The sequence below is a fragment of the Carassius auratus genome, chromosome 13 (genome assembly GCF_003368295.1).
Source record: "Carassius auratus strain Wakin chromosome 13, ASM336829v1, whole genome shotgun sequence".
Taxonomy (NCBI): Eukaryota; Metazoa; Chordata; class Actinopteri; order Cypriniformes; family Cyprinidae; genus Carassius; species Carassius auratus.
Window position 1 is genome coordinate 9179186 of NC_039255.1, and position 5515 is coordinate 9184700.

The 5515-nt window shown below is 35.6% G+C and overlaps 1 long non-coding RNA gene across 3 annotated transcripts; it reads right to left on the minus strand.

The window, feature by feature from the left end:
* Positions 1–3532: 3532 nt before the first annotated feature.
* On the minus strand, positions 3533–5258 carry LOC113113165 (uncharacterized). 3 transcript variants are annotated; one of them, XR_003293557.1, is made up of 4 exons: positions 5218–5258; positions 4719–4891; positions 3968–4098; positions 3533–3859 (listed from the first exon to the last, which is right to left on the minus strand). It is a non-coding gene; the product is annotated as an uncharacterized LOC113113165 (long non-coding RNA). The 3 variants fall into 3 exon arrangements; XR_003293558.1 differs by having other exon boundaries at positions 3533–3855; positions 3964–4098; XR_003293556.1 differs by having other exon boundaries at positions 3964–4098.
* Between the last annotated feature and the right edge of the window lie 257 nt (positions 5259–5515).

The window sequence follows — 5515 nt, forward strand, 5'->3', positions numbered from 1 at the left end:
TATAAATATATTTATATATAACACATAAACATCAGAGCAGAACACTGACATTCATACATTTGACAGTCAATTGTAGGGCTATGCAAAGTAACATATCTTTAAAAAAGAAAAAGAAAACACTTTCAGTATAGGCAAAAATGCCATAAAACAATAAAGAAATCTTGCAATTACATGCAAACTAGGACCTTCATATAGTGCATGTCATTGTAAACTATGAATATACCCACGAGACACATTTTTCATCTGTGAAAAATTCAACATGGCATCTCTGCAGATAAGGTCTATAGAACTCATTTTTATCTGTTCACACAGTCCATGGGAATCAAACCCATGGTCTTGTTGATGCCAGAAAAATGCACTGCTTGAGCTAGATAAAGAACATAAGAGACACACTGATGTTATATTACTCCTCCTCCTCTCAGATGTACTAAGAAGAAACATCAATGTTTAGAGGTGAAGTTGTACCACATGGACCAGGACAGGGTGCATGTTTTCCCTGCTCTCATCCCTTCCCAGCACTGCAGCGCAGTGTCACTTCTGCCACTAATATGCTGCAGTGAAGGCAAATCACTTTCCCTTCTTCATTTCATTCTTTCATCTGCAGTGAGAGTCTAAAAAGATTTCATTACCCTGCATGGCAAATCACTTCTAAATTTCCCTTTAGTGATTTTTACTGATGTGTCTTTTCACCTTTGGTCTTATTTTTGGCTTTGTTGATTCAAGGTGGCAGTTTTTTCACAGGTAACCGGAGACATATGGACATATATACTAACATGGTTATAGGAAAGCTGTCATATCTCATTGATCATAACATTAATGACCAGCTGATAATAGACTAAACCCGTTTGTTCATCAAATAAATAAATATAGCCTGTGGCCTAATACTGATTTAAAGCAACTGATTGTGGAGATGGAATTTCTGGGGGACAAAACAGAAACCATTCTTCTTTTTAGAAGTCAGTGTTACCATCAGAATGATTTCAAAAATTATTTGATATTTCAAGGAGAGAAAAAAATACATATACACAAATACATGTATAGAGCCAGAGTGAGCAGACATGCTCTTTTTCCCAGACAAATCCTTGGGATATGTCGGGATTTCTACATTGACTTCTCTGAAGCACACAGCTAATCATTAAAGTGGCTCTATTAATCTTCACTGAAGGTGTTAAACAATGCCTTCCTAGTAATAACCGGTAAACATAATCTTTGCATAGTTTTTGCTGACAGAAGGATTTCAGTGCTGTTTTAGGCTTAGGTTCTCCAAAAAAGGGGGTCAAATTGAAAATGGCATGACATTTAAATAATCACTTATCTGAGCAAATGTCTCTGAAGGAAAAGCGACCTCCTCGTGGTCCACTAGACAAGTGGCTTGGATCCTCTGTTAACCTTGAGTGTAATTTTAATCACAATCTAAAACTTGCTGTGCTGCATATTGGAGGTGCATGAAAGAACACTACATCTCAGCAAGAATTGTTCAACAACATCAGAGTTTCTCCTGGCCCCTCTGGGAGCTGGGATCCTTTTTGTCCTCCCCTGGAATAATCAAATCTTAAATGGAACAATGTTTTGGATGAAGACAGATTATTCAGATGCAGTGTGCTGGGTTTAGTTCTTGATATTACTAATCAAACATATTTCTCTCTCACTCAAGAAATGCTCCAGTATTTTGTAGTCAGATTATATTATCATTCCAGACTCGGTCACAATTAGTTCATATGTATAATGGTTTCAAGACTTTAATATCGTGACCACAGACAAAACAAGAGTCTGTCTTCTTTCCTGAAAGCATGGTGTTTCTATGGTTACTTCTGAATACTCAAAGCAGTCCAGGGACTGATCTGTTGCTCCTCCCCTCTCTGTTCTGCCCATTAAATAAGCTCAGACCATGATTTCATAAAACTCAGACCACCAACACTGAGCCCCACCTGCATCAGTCAAGACACTTGCAGTGTCCATTAGTCCACCTGGTTTTCATCTTAATAAAAATACTGTTTTTAGGTTTTGAAAGGACAATTATATGTAGGTATAGCATTGCCGTGGATCAAACATAAGCGTATGTTTGTTGATCACAAAGATGAGGAATGGGTTTGTGACTGTGGGATGGAAAGGCAGAGTTAACATTAATATATTTGATCGTTTTTTAAAATTTTTTTTTAATGTGTATGCTTTGTTATTTCTAATGTTATGACCACAGAACAGATGTTGAGAAGGCTAGCGTTAATTTTTTTTTTTTTAATGATTTCTAGTAGCAAAGCTCATGACTGCCTCCTGGTGCACAATTTTAATCTGCAAATCCCAATCTATACTACTTTACAAAGGTTTGGGGTCAGTAAGATATATAGATATGGAAATATATATATATATATATATATTTTTTTTTTCTGTAACACCAAATCAATATATTTGAATGATTTCTGAAGAGTCATGTAACTGAAGACTGGAGTAATGGCTGCTGAAAATTCAGCTTTGTCATTTTAATAAAAATATCTCACAATATGACTGTTTTTACTATATTTTTAATATGCAGCCTTAGTAATGCAGCCTCTTATCGACCCCAAACGTTTGAAGTGTAGTGTATGTCCAAAACAGACTTACTTATTTTTCAGAAACGGTTGCCATGTTCTCAGGGACAATAAATAACAATAATAAATATGATCACGTTTCTTGCAGTTTTATTCCCAAAAGGACCAAAAGCATTATTTCCTACTAAAATAATTCATCAACCAGATCTTAACAATTATTTAAATATCTTTAATTTGGCCAATTCAATTTGGTTCATCCATTTTGATTTGGGTGATTACAAACATTGTTTTCTTTAGATGTAAGTCAACGATGGGTACAAAATGAACATTTTACTTTCAGACGGACATCCTTTCTGAAGCACCACTGGATGCAAGTATTTCAGAACATAAAAAAAAAATCTATTTATATGCTACAATTTATTTTTTATTTTTTTGTAAATGACTGCTGCAAACGCAACATTTGCTTGGAATGTGAAACTATACATTAATTGGGTTTTAAACTACATTTAGCAAAAAGAACATGTATTTATATTCATCTCCAAGAAAATTTTAGTGTCTTATTGGTTGAAAACATTAATGTCAAGCATCGATGTTTTTCCTTCCTATATTACATAATGCAGACAGCTTACAGTAAGCCTGGATCTGGCAAGGCACTTGATTCTGCTTTAGAACCCTCATCTACATTCTGCAAAACACAGTTAAAATCAATGTTTAAAATGTCTAAAAAAATATTAAAATGGAAGAAAATAGTATGATACTATTTAATAAATACAATTATTCATTTTCCATTTGCATAAATATCAAACATTCTTTTTAAAAATCCAACAGGCAAAACCACAGTGAACAATTCATTGAACGCTGAATGACACCAGCTTAATCATTTGACTTCCCTGTGGTCAGATAAATGGATCAAATACTACTAGAAATTTCAGAAATGGCTCAGAAAACCCAAATATTGGTATTGAAAAAAAATGCTTTTGAGAAGAAAAGGTGAAAAAATAAAATAAAATAAAATAAAAGCAGTGAGCTAGCAGCATTGATTACCATTTAACAGCGGTGTACTTTCCTCTCTACCAGCTAATCATCCAATGCTTTGTTTTATTTCATTACATATTTAAATCCATATTTAAAACCATTTCACAGATGGCAAGATCTTCCATGACTTGAAATTTTCTGCAGATTCTGAAGGAGAGATGAGAGTGGATCCCTGTGGCACCAGGATGGGCTCTCTTTGCTTCTCTTGAACTGGTGCAATGCAACGTCCCATTTTAGCAAAGAGAACAGAGCATTTCTGTATATAATCATTTTCAAATGACGTCTCAACAGGACACTATCTGAAAAAATAACAAAATGACAAAACACGTTTAAAGAAAGCCAACAGGTCAACTGGCTAAACTAGATAAACAATTGAAAATTAAGAAAAGCAAAGTAAACTCACATACTGCTACTCAGTGTCCATGTAACAGAACCTGTATTTCTGAAAGTTTCGAGCAACTGGGTGTTGCCATTTTCTGTGCCCTTTGGAATAAGTCTGTGTCCCCAAAGTAACGTGCCCGATACAACAAGCCTTCCTCTGCAAACAAGAGCACAGATGTCTAGGTTTTCAGAACATTATGCAAAATTACACCTGCATTATGTGGACAGGCAAAGTTGAAAATATGAAACATTGCTTTATTATCATCTATGAAAACGCATTATTAAACAGATACTTCACTTACATCTATGTCGTTCCAAACCCCTAAAAGCTTCGTTTGTCTTCGGAACACAATTTTAAGATATTTTGGATGAAAACCGGGAGGCTTGTGACTGTCCCATAGACTGGAAAGTAAATTACACTTTCAAGGTCCAGAAAAGTATGAAAGACATCATCAGAATAGTTCACTGTCATCAGTGGACCATCGTTCTGAAGCGACGACAATACTTTTTGTAAAACAAAATAACGACTTCATTTAACAATTTGACTGTGTCTCTCTGATCAGATGACTATTCTCGATGTCTTTCATTTTCTGGACCTTGACAGTGTAACTTACTTGCCAGTCAATGGGACAGTCACAAGCCTATCCAAATATCCAAAATATCTTAAATTGTGTTCCGAAGACAAACAAAGCTTTTACAGGTTTGGAATGACATGGGAGAAAATGATTAATTCTGAGATGCAGTATCCCTTTAAGCAGCTTCATATGCGTCACATACTTTGTTGTTTCTCCTTCCAGCAGTTGTTTCTCAGGTTTGATATATAGTCCTCCTCCACACTTTGTTCAACATTCTTAAGATTCATCCCCGTGTATTCTTCTGAGAAGTGGTCGCCCACATAGTAAGCCACCTTCAGAGCGGCAGTGTGTCGCCTGTTTGTGTGGCCCATGGATCTAAAGCAGGTGGAATGTTCAACGTCAGAGATATTTATCACTTGCATGACAACCATCATTCTTTAACTAGATAAACATATTTCTGCTTCGATTTTGAACATTTTTCTTTAACACTGAGATTTAAAGATATGATGACAAACGATATTTTGTTAGCTTAGTTTGACGGCTAAATCAGAACACACAGTGGGATAGGGAAAGTGCTTCATTATAACCATCAAACACACACCAGTGTTAAATAATACGGGTATAATACTAATACACCAAGTACACATGATTTTTTTGTGTGTTTTAAGACAATGCACATTTTTGGTCAATGTTGGTCTTACGGTCTGAGGCTGAGGCTGTATGGAGGACTGGAAACCATCATGGCTGAGAGCCGAGACTATGATCAGAATGAGTATTGGCATCAGTTGTACAAACAAGGCAAGGCCACCCTGGATGATAAAAATCATTCATTGAAATTAAACTGTACACCAAGACATAATGCCTGTATACGTCTTTTAAATCCATACCAACAGGCTCAAATAATGCAACGCAACATATCACAAACAATTTTTGTTCTCTTGACCATAGATGCCACACACAGGCTTTCGCTATACAATTTGCATCTCAACTAAATGTATC